Raw genomic sequence first — 16,010 nt, forward strand, 5'->3', positions numbered from 1 at the left:
AGTTGTATTTATACACAAGCCTCTTGAATCACAGAACTGCCTGAAGCGATCTAATAGTTTTTGTAACCCCATCGGGCTTTTAGAGATCAAGAGGGTGTCATCTGCAACAAGCATTGGAAATGCAATAGGTCTCACATTAGAAAAGTTGGAGCTATTGGTCTTGTAAATGTTATAATTTGTTAACTTACGTTTATGTTTTTATAATAGCAAATGTATTAATTTTGTTATTGTAAATGCCAATATTTATAGAATTTGCAAATGTGACACCTATAGCATTATTAAAGCTACATGTTTATTTTTTCCACTGACATATATGTATTGATATGACCAATCCGAATGGCTTTTACATTTTATAAATAATTAATAATTACATATTTTTGTAATGTATAATGGCACTACCTTAAAAAAAATTCTGTGAAGATTGTGTAGCGTATTGTAATTTTAAAAAAATGAAGATTAAAAGTGCAATAATAACTTTTTTTTTGTACTGTTGTTTTGTAATAAAGTTTTAAACATTGATACATTGCATTTTTGCTGAGAACAGGGACTTGGGGAGAACCCGTGACAGCATATTTCACACGTAAAATATTTCACAATGGCATGAAACGCCATATTCATAAAGTGTCAGCCGTGAGCCGTAGCGAGGTTAGATAAATGTTTGATGGGAAAGGTCTCTGGAGAAATCGCATTTTTAATCCGGATTTAATGATGGCGCAACGGAACACTTTCTTCCAGACGGACCAGTTAACCTCTTTAGAGCCTGCAGGTCTGCATTTGTGGAGTGCAAAAAAACGATGGATTTGGGCCCAGATCTTTGGACTGGGGTGAATGTGTGACATTGATCCACATTCGGTCCATCACCTGTTTTGTTTGCAATACCGCCCTAAGTGCGCTGGGGATGCTCAGACGTGGGTCCCAGGCACTCCACACCACTGGAGTCAAGCTAGCCGGGCTGATGAGGTGTTACCTCGAAACCGGTCCGGTCCTCGGATGCTTGATTCCGTTCTGGGAAGGACATGGCTTTTGTAGTTCGGACTGGACTGTTCCCATGGGGCACAGGGTCAGAGCTGATTTGCATATTGCCATTGTCTAACCCAGGGTGGTGTGGAGTGCAAAAAAACGATGGATTTGGGCCCAGATCTTTGGACTGGGGTGAATGTGTGACATTGATCCACATTCGGTCCATCACCTGTTTTGTTAGCAGGTCTGCATTTAGCACGTCGCCTGGGGCCACTAAACCGGTGAGAAGGGCAGAGGCGGGAAAACGAGGAACACTGGAATAACAGAGAAACAAGTCTGATGATGCGAGGCACAAATCAATAGAAAAGGCGTGCCGCGTGGGCAGAGAGGAGGCAGGCGCTGGAGAGGGAGGGGGTGGGCTGCCTGCAGCTCGAGCGACCATATGGAGAGGGAGGGGGGTGGGCTGCCTACTAATGCGACGTGGCGGGGTGGGGTGGGCGAGCGGAAGGGATTACTTTGAGGTGCGATGCCGAGGCTCCAGTGGGGGCAAGGGGCACAAAGCTCTTGGCATTGCTGTGTGGGGGGCTCAGTTTCCCATCAAACACCTTTATTAAAGCCACTGACTGGAGTTTAGGTTCCTGAAGAGATTCCATAGTCGGTGTCCGGTTTTTGTGGAGTGATGTCACAGGAGCCGGGATACTCACCACTCCAGCTGACACAGCTTAAGTTTCTGTCCGCCAATCGAGTAAAGTATTTCTTGTACCAGCCAATCTTCACCATTAAAAGGAAACACTTCACACAAAATCCATCTCAAATGCTAGACCGCACAGACTATGAATGCGTCAAATGCTGAGAATGGTTTCCAACATGCTAAGATGCTGGGAGCCATCCGTGAACAGCATATCTTTAAACAGAAGCAATTGCTTTAGCCAAGCAATCAAAGAAAAGTTAGTCAAGCGGAAAAAAGAGAACAGTTCTAACCATGAGAAGACAGTAATGCACGGGTGGCGACTGGGCTTGGGATTTTTCGGATTCTGCCTAAAACTCTGTGCATTCAAAACCAGCTGTTAACGAGAGTGAGCAGGGCAACCTCGAAAATATAAAGCGGCATAACGTACAAGTGTGGAGCAGCACAGGGACATACAAATCCCAGGTGGAATGAGAAGCGCGGCCTACGTGTCACGACGATAAAGCATCATTATTCTACCCAAGAAGACAGCATTGCAATGGGCTACTCGTCTAAAAAGAAATGTAAATTAACGTTTGGAGGTTATTAAATAAAACACTACCTAGATAGCAATCAAACCGCTGGTCCATTTTTAAATGTAATCAGCACAGTTCTGAAAAAACACGGGAAAAGGGTGACATTTGAACATAAATTAACAGACTTCAGCTGCACCGGGCACTATGTGCATTTAAGCTTTAAATTTAAGCAGGCGCAGATCATTCTTCTGTTAAAATACGTAAGCAACACCTCAGATTATTAACCGTACATCCCCTGGAAAAACAAGTACTTAAAGCACGGACAACAAAAGAGGCACGATGTAAGCAGGAACAGAGTGAGAGAAAGGGTAGAGAAAGGGAGAGAAGGGAGAACGAAGACATGGAGTGAAAAGGGTGAAGGCAAGATAAGTTGAGAGGAAGAAAGAGGGTGCGAGAAAAGATGGAAAGAAAGAAAGAGAAGTGGAAACGCAAGACACGGCTTGGCGGCCGTGAAAATGTAAATACGGCTGCCCGGCCGTGGGCAGTGAATAAATTAGGGGGAGGAGAAATGCCTGAGGCAGAGCGCACGCTGGAGGAAGCTTGTGGGAGGGAGGCTGGTGGCTTTGATGTGCATTGTGCACGCGCTTTTTTCACGGGCACGGCATCAAATCGCCGCCGATGGTTAAGCTCTGGTTAAGCCCCAATATCTCTTGCAAGCTCAATGCGCAAGCGCATTGACAGGCTCGACCTAAAAAGCAGTGTGTGCGATTTTTTTTTTTCCCCTGCCAGGGTTGGGGCGTTGGCTGGGTCCTCCCTCAGATGGTCTACCACCCCATTAACAAAGAGGGAGAACAAAATCGGGGCCAAAACGCAACCCTGGCGAACCCCTCTCTCAACCGATATCCTCTCGGTCAGTTGGCCCTGGCAGCCCCACCTAATTCTGGCATAGTTCCCCTCATGAAGGCGTTCGATGAGATCCAAAATCCGAGGGGGAGTGCCTAAGTCAGACAATACCTGCCAAAGCTTGGCACGAGGGACCAGGTCGAAGGCCGTTCTTAAATCGATAAACGCCAAGTAAAGGCTGCCTTTCTCAATTGTTACAGACTTCCAGTAAATCGAGAAGAATCTGAAGACCTGGTCCATCGTGCCAACCCCCTGTCTAAACCCTGCCTGGAAGTGTGAAGACATCGTCCTCCTCTATCCAGGATCTCAATCTCGTGAGGAGAACCCTGCCAACCACTTTCTGCACTACATTGATTAAACTAATCGGTCTGTAGTTGGCAGGATCCTCCCTCTCCCCCTTTTTAGGTCTCGTAGAGAGACCTATTGCAGTCAAACCAGAAAGCTGAGGATTTGAAGAAGTGCACATGCTCGTGAACGCGCTTCTATCCCCCTGCCTTGCTCTTCATAGGCTCCCCTTACCATTTGCCTGCCTCCCCGCCCACTGCTTCACACTTCACGGCCGCCAAGCCGTGACTCGCATTTCTGCCCAGCAGCTTCAAAGGGATCTGCTTCCCCACCCACTGCTTCACACTTCACGGCCTGGCGGCCATGACTCGCATTTCTCCTTCCCCCTCCCCACAGCAATGCCAAGAGCTTTTTTTTTGGTCCCGCTTTTGTGATAGCCTTTCAACAGGCCTTGCACGCAGCCTTGCACTGTTTCCAAAATATTTACCTGTTGGCGGCTTCTTATTTAAGTATGATTCTTCTGATTCCGTATTTTAATTAGAAAGATATTTCGTTCACTGGCTGTAGCTCTAGTTTCAATTTACATGGGTTATTTCAATTTCCACTCAACTCCCTGCATTACAACGTGGCCTTCAAAATGCAGGCGAAAAATTAATGATCAATATGATACAACAAATTGCCCCTTGAAATTGCTTTAAATGAGTCCCGCAATGCAGGGGGATCGGGAAGTGCTAATTTCACAGACCTACGTTATCAACACGGACTGATTCAGAGAGAGGTAATTTGAAAGAGTGCAGGCAGAATGAGTCCAACTCCGCGCGCCCAAAGTATCGCCGCCAGGAGAAACTCTACACTTCCATCTCCAATTATGTGCTCCAGCCCACTACCCCGCCAGTCACATGCACCTCAGAGCCCAGGCTCACGCTCACCATCACACTCAAGGTCCCGAGCACCAATTACGTTCCACAAGCACACATTCATTTTTGTTAGGCACAGTGAGTTTAATTGATTTGCCCAGCATCACAGGAAGCTGAGGGGAAACAGACTTGAACGAGGTCCCCCAGCGCCAAAATCGGCAGCTCTGGCCGTTAGGCCACATCAGGTGTGCTTTGCAGTGTCACACAACCCAGCTGTCCCATAGCCAGGATACTGTATCACAGTCGCTTACAGTCCACACTGCAGCTGCACACTGCGCAGTCACACAGCTAGGGCTCTATATCCCGGGCCGCACTGTTCCTCTCCGTAGTAGAGGCTCGTACTGTCCTGAGGCCTGGGCACAGTACCCCAGCATTAGCACAGCAGCTGCACCCTGCACAGTCACAGTGCAACAGCGCTACACTCCCGCCCTGCCCTTCCGCACTGGTTACTGTCCCACGACCCACCTAACCACACGATCCGCCCAACCACACGACAGCTGCACCGTGCAGGGTCACAGAGACAAGGCGCTGTGCCCCACACCGCTGCCAATCTGAAGTGGAAAGGGGCACATGGTGGTGTGTGGTGGCATCGCAACCAAAGGACAGATTGCTTAGAGCCTGTTTATGGCTAGAGTTGGTGTGCACGGGTGGCATTGAAGTGACAGCAGGTGATCACTGTGGGCACTAGAAACACTCAGCTGTACCGCTCTCTCTTCCCACATCCCATGATGCCCCCTCCGGCCATCAATGGCGTGCCAGGGGATTGATTCTCCAAGGCGCAGCCTGACTTGTGAAGAATGGAAGGTTGGCATAGGGAGTGTGTGCGGCCTATGGCACGTTATTTCATAAAATATTCTACACTCATCTGGACAAAAGTCTGCTTACTAAATGGTGGACACGTTCTTTTATGCACGTTTCTAAATTGCACCACGTGGCGTGGGAAATGCTTCTTGGCGCTAAGCGTCTGTTGTCTTATATTGAGTTGTCCACGGGAGGGGGGCGGGGGGCGTCATCGTCTGACTGAAGTTACTTATTAAGCATTAGTGTTTATTTTATCACTGTGTAAAATTTAACTGATTTAACTATTTAAAAATGCTTACCGTATGTAAAGCCAGCAGGGTCTAGCCAGCACTATATAATACATAGCACATATTTGCCCTTGCGTATGAGCAGCCTGCTGGCTGTGTACACTGTGCGTCACTGTACATTGTTGGCTGTGAGTGTGAGCATGCTGTCTGGAATGTGTTTCGTTGCACATGGTTGGGTGTCTGTGCTTTGGAGCAGGCTGTGGGCTGTGTACACTGTGTGCCAAAGTACATTATTGGCTGTCCGTGCATGTGAGTTCACTGTGGGCTGTCTGGTCTATGCTTCATCGCACATGGTTGGCTGTCAATGCGTGTGAGCAGGCTGAGGGCTGTCTGGGCTGGGGGTCACTGCATATAGTTGGCTGTCTATGCGTGTGAGCATGCTGTGGGCTGTCTACACTGTCACTGCACGTAGTTGGCTGTCAGTGAGTGTGGCTGTAGGCTGTCTGGACTATGTTCTACAGCACATTGTTGGCTATCCGTGTATGCGAGTAGGTTGTGCACTCTGTAGACTGTCACTACTCAGTGTTGACTGGCTGTGCTTGTGAGCTGGTTGTACGCTGAATTGGATCTTTGCCACTGTACATTGTTGGTTGTCAGTGCTTGTTTTGTTTTATCTCTGTTTCTTCTCTCGAGTCTGGTCTTTATTTGTCTTGGCGTACGTTCCACTACGTCTCTTTGCCTGCTCTCATCACTACCACGTCCTCTAACGTCCCGTCTGATTCCACTCACACCATATCTGCTCGTAGCCCCCTTTATTGCTACTTCCCCATGCTCCCTGTTAACTTTTTGTCATCCTTTTTCACTTTACTTTACATAAGGCCTTTCTGCAACAGAAGCGTACACAAAGAGCATATGCACACAACTCAACGATAGGAAATACCCCTAAACCACAATGGTGTGGCGTAATGGCTTGAGCTGCTAAGCGGAAAGTTAGGGAGACATGCTCAAGTCACGTCGTGGGTCGCCCCAATGTAATTTTGCACAACTCCGTTAATATCCACGTGCCTTCCAAAAGGAAATTTTTTCGTGTTTTCAGCCTGTGGCCAACTGGTTATAATTAGCATTTCCGCTAACAATTCACTATTTTTAACAATTGTTTAGGCACTGTTATGTTTTTCCTTAACGTATATTTGCCTATCAATGTGTCTATATTTTCCCAAATGGTTTTGTTGCCGTGGATTTCTTGTGTGTTCTTTTTCTTTTCAGTTCATTCGTCTACCACTCGCTTTCCCTTTTGAACGCTTTTTTGAATATTTAAAAATATTTGTTACTATGGCTCGCTTTTAATCACTATGCTTGTTATAGCTGCATGCCTATCCTTCTTTAACGGTGTACAGATCTCAGTGCCCAGTTGCGTGAGATACGCCGGGCGCTTCACTTCTGAAGTTTTTATTTTTTTTATGGGGGCATGTTATCGAAACACAATAGCATTGCCCCAATGCTTAAACAAGTGTATGAAACATAAAATTTACAGTCAGCTTTGCTTTGTTTTAACCCGGTATCTGCTTCATGCGCACATATTTCTGGGGTTAACGGTTTATAATTAGCGTTTCCAAACACGCTTACTTATATTTCCTAAACGTTTATGCACTATCTTGTTATGACTTTCCTCGACGTGTACTTGCATTTCATTGCGTCTGTATTTAAATTGGGGACTGTTAGCCAAGGGATGCGAGGTGCTTATGTAAGCTATTTTGCACTGTAAACTAACCTACACTAAAAGCTAAATTATTAATGAAACGTATACAATGATGAAAGAGTTTGCGAGTTGCAAATATCTTGGATTCCCATTTATTTACGGGATTGTGCCCTTCAGGATCGGTAGGTGTGTATCCGCTACACAAATCTGTGATCTTGCGCACATCCTATTTATCTTGTCTCTCTGCTTTTTTCACTGCCAAAACGACGAGTTATCACATTTCACTTTACTTGACATAAGGGCTTTCTGCAACAGAAGCGTACAAAAAGCATATGCACACAACTCAACGGTAGGCAATATCCCTAAACCACACGGGTGTGGCGCAATGGCTTGAGCTGCTAAGCTGAAAGTTGGGGACACATGCTCAAGTCACGTCGTGAGTCGCCCCAATGTAATTTTGCACAAATCTGTTAATATCCACGTGCCTTCCAAAAGGTTTTTTTTTGTTTTGTTTTCAGCCTCTGGCCAACTTGTTATAATTAGGGTTCTGTTAACAATGTATTATTTTTAACAAACGTTTCAGCACTATGTTATGTTTTTCCTTAATGTATATTTGCCTTTCATTGTGTCTATATTTTAATTAAGGACTGTTTCCTAAGGGATGCAAGGTGTTTATATGACCTATTATATCGTGACTGGCTGAGGAACTGTGGTTCAATGTTACCATGAAGGTTTACACAGTGGGTCTACTAAGAAAACAGTATTAGGTATTTTTGGTAAACTTTATAACCCAAAGAAAATTACAGCTCAAACCAAAAAAAAACTCAACCTATTTTGTAACTCGGGTACGAACATCACAAATTGCTCTTTAAACAACACCCATACGTCCAACTACATCAAAGCCACACTTGTATCTCCTACCGCTGATACCGATCTTTACAACTATTCTCTTTATTGTGCCAGGGCAGACTCCCATTCAATCACAGGTAGTAACTATTGGGAGGTTTCACTCCATTCCAGACTGGATGGCGGCTACACTTGGTAGTCTTTTAGAAGCAAGGGTTTAGTTTATTTCTAAAAGATTCGACTTGCAAAGTTGCATAAATGCTACATTCTCCTTCCAGCCAACTAGTTTCAGAAACAAACTTATAGCAGATATTCTTACTTTTTTATTTTACCACTGCCCTTATTTAAACCACAACTGTACAGCGCAAACTACTTTCTTTAAAACGGTATTTCCGCAGAATCGATACAATACAACATTCCTTGCTATTCGAACACATGGGTAAGTATCATGTATTTCTTTAAACTTTTCGACCACTTTGGAATTTAAAAGTAAGGCATAAAAATGAACTACAAATAATCATTATTTCAAACGTTTATTAATGAAATTAGAACTAATTATAAAAGTTTTCCAAGTTTTTTACTTTAAAAATTTGCTGCGGACAACGCCGATTTATTTGTGCAGCACAATCTTCACAGTGCACTTTTATTTACTACTTTGCAGCAGAGGTAAGCCATATCAATTTATACAGAACTATACATAAGAGCATTACTTTTAATAGCTTCACTAACTTATTGGCTCAGTTCCTTGCCATAACAACTGTAAACCAGCCTGTTCGTTGTTTGGGATCACTTGCCCAATTTCATGGTCTACGCTAATATTTATTTATTACATAGTCACGTCGCATTAACCGGTGAAATGTTATTACATTACAATTAAAGCTGCCAGCTTTAAAACTGGCTAATGTCTCTCCCATCCTAGCTCCACTGACTACCTAACTCACTCACTCACTCTCACTGACAAAATAACTAAATCTCTCGCTCTCTCTCACTGACTAACTTACTAACTCTCACTCTCTCAACTGCTTTACTCTCTCACTAACTGTCTACCTAACTCTCACTCGGTCTCCCGCTAACTATCTAACTAACTTACTCTCTCACCCTCACTAACTGACTGACTAACTATATCACTCTCTCTTTCACTCACTAACTCTCACTTTCACTATCTCGCTCTCTCTCACACTAACTGACTCTCACTCACTAACTCTCTCTCTCACTAACTCTCTCGCTAACTAACTCTTTCACTAACTAACTTTATCATTCTCTCTCACTAACTGACTAACTTTCACGCTAACTAACTCTCTCTCTCACTAACAAACTAGCTCTCTCTCTCGAACTAATTAGCTCTCTCACTCACTAACTGACCTACTCTCTCACAAACTGACTAAATAACTCTCACTGACTCTCTAACTAACTGCATCTATCACAGGCATAGGTATGCCATCAAAATAGAATTGGTGTCATTGTCTATTTTTAAACTAATTCACAATAGCTAGTTTACTAAACTGCAAATCTTTCTGGATGCAAAAGGTATATCTGGACATTCATCACGCTATAGGTGCTATGCTATAGGTGTCACATTTGCAAAAGTTAAAAATATTGGCATTGTAAATGACAAAGCTATTAATTTCGCTATTTTCAAAACCAACACATAAATATAAAAAATGTCATTTACAATACCAATAGCTCAAACTTTCCTAATGCGAGACCTATTGCATTGCAAATGCATGTTGTAGGTGGTCACCACCTCGGCGCCCTCCAGGAGTCCAGAACTGGATGTCGCAATGAGGTTCAAAACCTGGAGGATGAAAAGGGCCTAAAGATTTTTATTGTGGAGTAGTAAATCTCCTGGAAGGCCGTCGGGACCAGCTGCCTTGCCTGGCGCGATGCTTGCAATAGCCGATAACACCTCCTTAAGCCCAAAAGATTCCCCCGGGTTAGGGGTCTCAGAGATGGCTAACAGAGTCCCCTGCACTAGGGATGTGTTCCCTACCCCACCAGAATACAAGCCATGGAAATTATCAAACCATTGCCGACCTGTTATATGGCTGGGCATCGGATCAGCTCCCTTCCTCGTGCTAATGTTAATGAGTTCCCAGAATGTGGTTGAATCTTTCAACTGGGGCAGCAGATTTGAGCTCCTGCCAGTGCGTTTCTTCCCACAGGCGCTTCGCTTGGTCTATGGTCCTGTAGTAGATCTTTCTCACTGGGATTATTTTGGTCTAGTCTTTTGCTCTACGGGCTAATAAGTCCTGTCTCTTTTCCCTACATAGGGCAGAGTACCACAGATTCACTGCTTGTGGGGGGTGGGCTTTACAAGCACAGTTATCTTTTATACGGAAGAACTCCCCTATCTTTCCCGTGGTCTCCCGATATATCCTCGTGAACTTAGAATCCTGTGTGACCGTTGGGGTGGTGCTGGATAGGGGATCAAGGTCTAAAATACTCTGCTCCATAAGGTCCCTGATGTTTTCCAGTGTCTGATCCTGCTTTGCAAACATGTGCCATCTAAGGCGACGGTTGCAATTAGAAGGCAATAACTCCCTAGTCAACAGCATTTATCTAAAACTCCGCCACTCGCGGAGCTCCGCATAGTGCGGCAGAGTTTGTTTTGCACTTCGCGGAGTTCGCGAACTCCAGCCAGGCTTACTTTTGGCCATTTAGAATTATCCTTTATTGGGTCATCTTCCTCTTGCACTCCCTAAATGCTGTCTGAAAACTTAAACTTGCAAGTTGCTGGCAACCTCCCCATGGTATTGTGAACGTTTTGCTCTGCAAGTTTTTTTCATAGTTATCAGTTATTTTTTTTTAGGCCAGACACGATTCCAGATTTTAAAGAAAATGCTCATTTTTTAAGGTATAGATAGACGTCTGCTTATTGTGAAAAGATGACTCCACTTGCTTTAACTGAATTTTAAATCGTAATCATTTGTCTTAGAAGGTGCAAGACACAACACAAAGAGTTCTAAGTAGACCATTGCACAGGAGCTTGTGATGAAGTAACAGCTACCACCTTACATTGGTATATAGGATTACAAAGTGAATCAAAGATTTGGTAACAGCATATTTTTTCTATTGGCATAGAATTGTTTCATCGCGCCTTTCAGTTTCTTAAAATGACTACTTCAAAGTCTCTTATTTCCTAATTGACTTTTTACTCTTCTGTTATAATGCGACTTTATATTTCTAGTGAACAAAACGTATTTAATTTTTTACCTTTTCAGATCGTTCAGTGCTGCCCTGGAAGAACATTATTTTCTTTCATTTGCATACAAACCTTGCTTGGTGTAGCCTCAACAATGGAATTTGTAAGTATATTAAAAAGATACTTTTCTTTGTTGTGTTTTCTCATTGGAGGCATGCTACCATATTTCCTTACCCGTTCGGATTTAGTCCTCGCACAGTATCCTGACCTATTGATGCCTGTCAGTAACAAACAATAGTGAACATATGTTGTACCTACTGTACCCTCCTTTGTTTTCAAACTGATTTATTGACTAAGCCACCCCCCTAAAGTAGTCTGCGTATTTTATGATATTTTGTGACTTGCGCTTGAAAGAACACGGTCGGTGTTTGAGAATATAGAAGCTAGTGCTTCCACTGGTAGCTGCTTTGACAAACATTTGGCATAAAGTAATGCTTTGGGCTCAGTGTTTTAGTGTGCTGCTTGTCTGACAGTACATGTATTCTGTTATTTTGCTAATGATTTGGAAAATTGCAACTTAAAATTTGGAAACTGAAATTGTGTTGTGCAAAAATGACTCTGTACGATTTGTTTTTTTTCCCATAGATTTTTTGGGGAATCTTAGTGGTGTGATGTTCGCTGCCGAGAGATACTGCTTATTCTGTTCTGACTTGTACTAGGTGCATTCTGTATTACTAAAGTGAACTGGATGAGTCGAATATGAGTTTTATTTTTTTTGGTCAAAGCCTACAGTTGCTTATTTTTGAAATAAAAATTTTGTAATTTTTTTCCCTTCTGTCTCTAATTTTCTTTTAAATGTTTTAATGCAAGAATATTACTCTGGTCTGTAAATCAGTTTATTAAGTTAATTGGTAATGTCATGTCAGCTGTGATTTCCTCTCACACAAAGAGCGCTCCACCACCTGTTGAAACCTAGAGCCTAAAAAAGGGAGACACACATTGCACTAGAAGTTATACTAACCCACTGAAGTAGAAAATGGGAGTTTCACCAATGGGGTATTAATTGACTTTTCACGCTTGAACAGTCAAAATATGCAGCAGAATACTCAATTTTGTTTTTGTATTAATGTTTTTCTTTCTGTTATCCACAATCAAGATAGTACCTGAGATGAGCTATACGAATTGTTAGTATGGATATGAGCTTGTGTCGCATTTGCTGTTCAAGAGCACTTAAAGCTAGGATTTGGATTATACTAGCAATGCCTTTTACAATTTAATGATGTGTAATCAATTTAGAAACAAAGCAGCTACTTTTCCAAGAAATCTATTAATCTTAGAAATAAAATGTATTCATAGAACAGATTTTTTTTTTTAATGCCAGAATCTTATTCTAGCCTGCTTACATCCATCGGAATTCGTTAAGGGAAAGACTTATAATGGTTTTTTTATTATTATTTAGAGGTTTTATATGGCGCTGGCTGGACCCAGGAGTATCGGAGCGATTTACATTTTTTTGAGACAAGGTCAAAAGGACAGGGAACATACATAGCATCAGTATATGAAAATAACATATAAGTCTTCGCCTGACATATTTCACAATGATAGATATGGGAAATAAGCACACCAAAATGTGGAAGTAGTGATAGTCAAAATATATCATAAGGCACAAATTTGAAAAGAGAGCCGGAAAATTGCAGAGTCAGGATGGGGAGGTTGGAGGTCAGTTAGAATGGTAAGGAAGGGAGAGGGAGGGGCAGAAATGGCGGGGGGTAGGAGGGGATTAGGGCTGAGGGTGGACAAGGGAAGGGGGCGTGCAAGGTACATGAAGGTGGTAAATAGGGAGGGGGAAGTGACGGGGAGGAAGGGCAAGTAAGGCTGATAAAGAGAGGGCGGATGTATCAAGGTTCGGACAGATGTGGCCAGTGGACGAGAACAGTTAGGGATCAGGGTCCCCAGTATTTATTGAGGAGATGTAGTTTGAGATCTTTTTTGAAGCTAGAGTAGGAAGGTTTGCTGCGAAGGTCAGTTGGATGGGCATTCCAAATGCAAGGAGCGTTGCCGGAAAAGGATTGTGACTGGGTGGTTTTCTTTTTTTGAAGGGGGGATAAGAAGGAAGGTGTTAGTACTTCTCAGGGAACGGAAGCAACCGGCTTTAGTGAGTTTGTTAGCGAGGTAGGCCGGGGTGTTTTGATGGAGAATTTTGTGTGTGATGCAGGCTGTTTTGTAAGTGGACCTACCTTCAATAGGGAGCCATTTAAGGGTTTTAAGGGCAGGGGAGATGTGGTTGAATCGCTTGCAGTCTGTGGTAAGTCTAGCTGCAAGATGAAGCACAGATTTAAGAGGTGCTAGGTAGATCTTGGGAATTCCGGTGAGAATGGCATTTCCAAAGTTGTTGCGAGAAAGAACAAGGGATTGAACTGCTAGTTTGAAATCATCGATGGGGATGAAGGGCTTCAATTAATCTATCATAGCATTTGTATAGCGCACTACTCACCCGGAGGGGTCTCAAGGCGCTTGGGGGGAGGGTGGGGGTCTGCTACTGCTCGAAGAGCCAGGTCTTGAGTTGCTTCCTGAAGGAAAGGTGGTCCTGGGTCAGTCGGAGGTGGATGGGGAGGGAGTTCCATGTCTTGGCTGCCAGGTAGGAGAAAGATCGTCCTCCGGTGGTGGCTCTGCGGATGCGTCGAACGGCGGCGAGGCTGGTGGAACGTAGCTGGCGGGTGGGAGTGTATAAGGTCAGGCGGTTGTTGAGGTACCTGGGGCCCAGGTTGTGGAGAGCCTTGTATCCGTGGGCGAGGAGTCTGAACGTGATCCTCTTGCTGACTGGGAGCCAGTGCAGGTCTCTCGTGTCCGGAAATGTGGCTGTGTCCGGGGATGTCCAGGATGAGTCGTGCGGAGGCATTCTGGATGCGTTGGAGTCTTTTCTGAAGTTTGACTGTGGTTCCGGCGTAGAGGGTGTTTCCGTAGTCCAGTCGGCTGGTGACGAGTGCCTGGGTGACTGTCTTCCTGGTTTCGGTGGGGATCCACCGGAAGATCTTTCGGCGCATACGCAGGGTGTTGAAGCATGACGACGAGACGGCGTTGACTTGTCTGGTCATCGAGAGGGAGGAGTCCAGAATGAAGTCCAGGTTGATTTTCTTAAGGTGGCGGAGAGTGAAGAGGGCTCCTTAAGCGGAATTGTTGATGTGTAACTTGAGTGTAAGGTGGTTGTCAAGGGAGGTCCCTAGTGATTTGACAGAGGAGGACAAATATAAGGAGCAGTTGAGGGCATTAAGGTCAGAGATCCAATTCTGAATGGGGAGCTGGTTATTTTTAGGGGAAAAAAAAATAATTTCAGTTTTTTTAGGGTTGAGTTTGAGTTGGTTAATGTTGAACCCGGCTTGAATCTTGAGTGTTGTTGAGGTGAAGGATGTCAGCATGAGTTTTAATTTTATAATAGAGTTGGGTGTCATCGGCGTAGAGATGGTAGTTGATCCCGGCTTGTTTAAGGATGAGTGTAAGGGGTTCCATGAAAAGGTTATAGAGAGGGGGAGAGAGGATGGATCCTTGCGGAACTCCTAAGGAGATGGAGGTAGGGTTAGTTAGGCAATTTTGGATTTTGATTTGTTGAGAACAGTGTTGCAGGTATGAGACAAACCATTTGTGTCGTGCCATTCAGTCCGAATCGATCTCCAACTACATTTAGTAGAGCAGAGTGGTTAACCGTATCAAACGCTGCAGAGATCAAGGAGGATCAGAAGGCTAGATTCGCCATTGTCAAATGAGTGGTGAATGACGCCAACAATGTTTAGCATGGCGGTTTCAGTGCTGCATCCTTTCCTAAAGCCAGATTGTAAGGGGTCTAGTAAGTTAAAATGTTCAATGTGTTTATCTAGTTGGAGAAGGACACATTTTTCCAGGGCTTTAGAGAGAAGGGGAAGGTTGGAGATGGGACAAAGGTTATTGAGGTTGTTTGGGTCTGCCGAAGGATTTTTGCTAATGGGGGTGATTTGGCCTTGTTGCAATGAAGTTGGGACACAGCCGGTGGCAAGGGAGCTGTTGATAATAGAGTTCCAGGAAGGGGTGATGATGTGTTTGAGGTTTTGGACATGTTTGGAAGGGAGAGGTTGTTTGGTGTGTGAGCAAGGCTTGAGTTTGGTAATGATGTTGAAGACGTCTCTTTCAGTGACTGGCTGGAAGTTAAGCCATGCGGCATTATTTTTAGGAAGAGAATTAAGATGATTGGAGTCCAGGAAATGGGAGGGCAGGGGGGGGGGGTGGTGAGGGAGATCAGAGTTATGATGGGTAGTAGTGGGTGGAGGGGCAGTTATGATGGAGGGGGGGATACTAATAGGTATGATGGAGGGGTGGATATTAAGAGATGTTCGAATTGGCGGTAGGGATTACAGTAGAGAGGAAGGATTGATCAATTTGTTTAATTTTGTCTGAAAAAAAGAGCTATTTCTTCACATCTAGCCGACGAGGCCAGTGGGAGGGGGGGAGCGGAAGTGGTTTGATTGCGCACAATGTTGAATAGTTCTCTTGGCCTATTCTGAGCTCGATCTAGTTGAGTCCTGAAAAAGGAAGTTATTTGTCTAAAGATGTGTTTTTTGTAGGACGATCTAGCAAGTCTGAGGCGGGCCAGGTTAGAGGGAGAAGGTTGCTGTCTCCATAATCTTTCAGTCAGTCTGAGTCTGCGTCTTTCATTATTTAACTCTGTGTTAAACCATGATTTGGAGGGGATATTTCTTTGTTTGAGTTTGAGAGGGGCTATGAGGTCAAGTGTATCAGTGACGCTTTGTTATATTGTTCGGTTAGTACATTCGTGTTAAGGGAGGGAGGGATAGCGCAGAGTTGGGCATGAAGTTTTGATTCAAGTAAATCAGGAGGGATATGACTGAGATTTCTAATCAGTTTCATGTTAAATGATTCGGCAAATGTGGCAGGAGTTGTGATGCACTTCACAAGCATTTCCAGGAACCTTAATATCTTGTAAATAAAGCGTGTGAGGTTTATTTTATCCTCTGAAGTTAGTTCTAAATATAATCCTT

At 44.0% G+C, this 16,010-nt stretch overlaps 1 protein-coding gene across 2 annotated transcripts in view; it reads left to right on the top strand.

Moving 5' to 3' along the window:
• The window catches only part of ANKRD11 (ankyrin repeat domain 11), a 1,181,327-nt gene that overhangs the window by 150,943 nt on the left and 1,014,374 nt on the right, over positions 1 to 16,010 (top strand). For both annotated transcript variants that reach the window (XM_086945797.1, XM_086945798.1), the window contains exon 2: positions 11,063 to 11,146. The gene's annotated coding sequence lies outside the window, so the exon portion shown is untranslated. The remainder of the gene's footprint in view (positions 1 to 11,062; positions 11,147 to 16,010) is intronic.

This window comes from Lissotriton vulgaris, chromosome 12 (genome assembly GCF_964263255.1).
Source record: "Lissotriton vulgaris chromosome 12, aLisVul1.2, whole genome shotgun sequence".
In the NCBI taxonomy this organism is placed as follows: Eukaryota; Metazoa; Chordata; class Amphibia; order Caudata; family Salamandridae; genus Lissotriton; species Lissotriton vulgaris.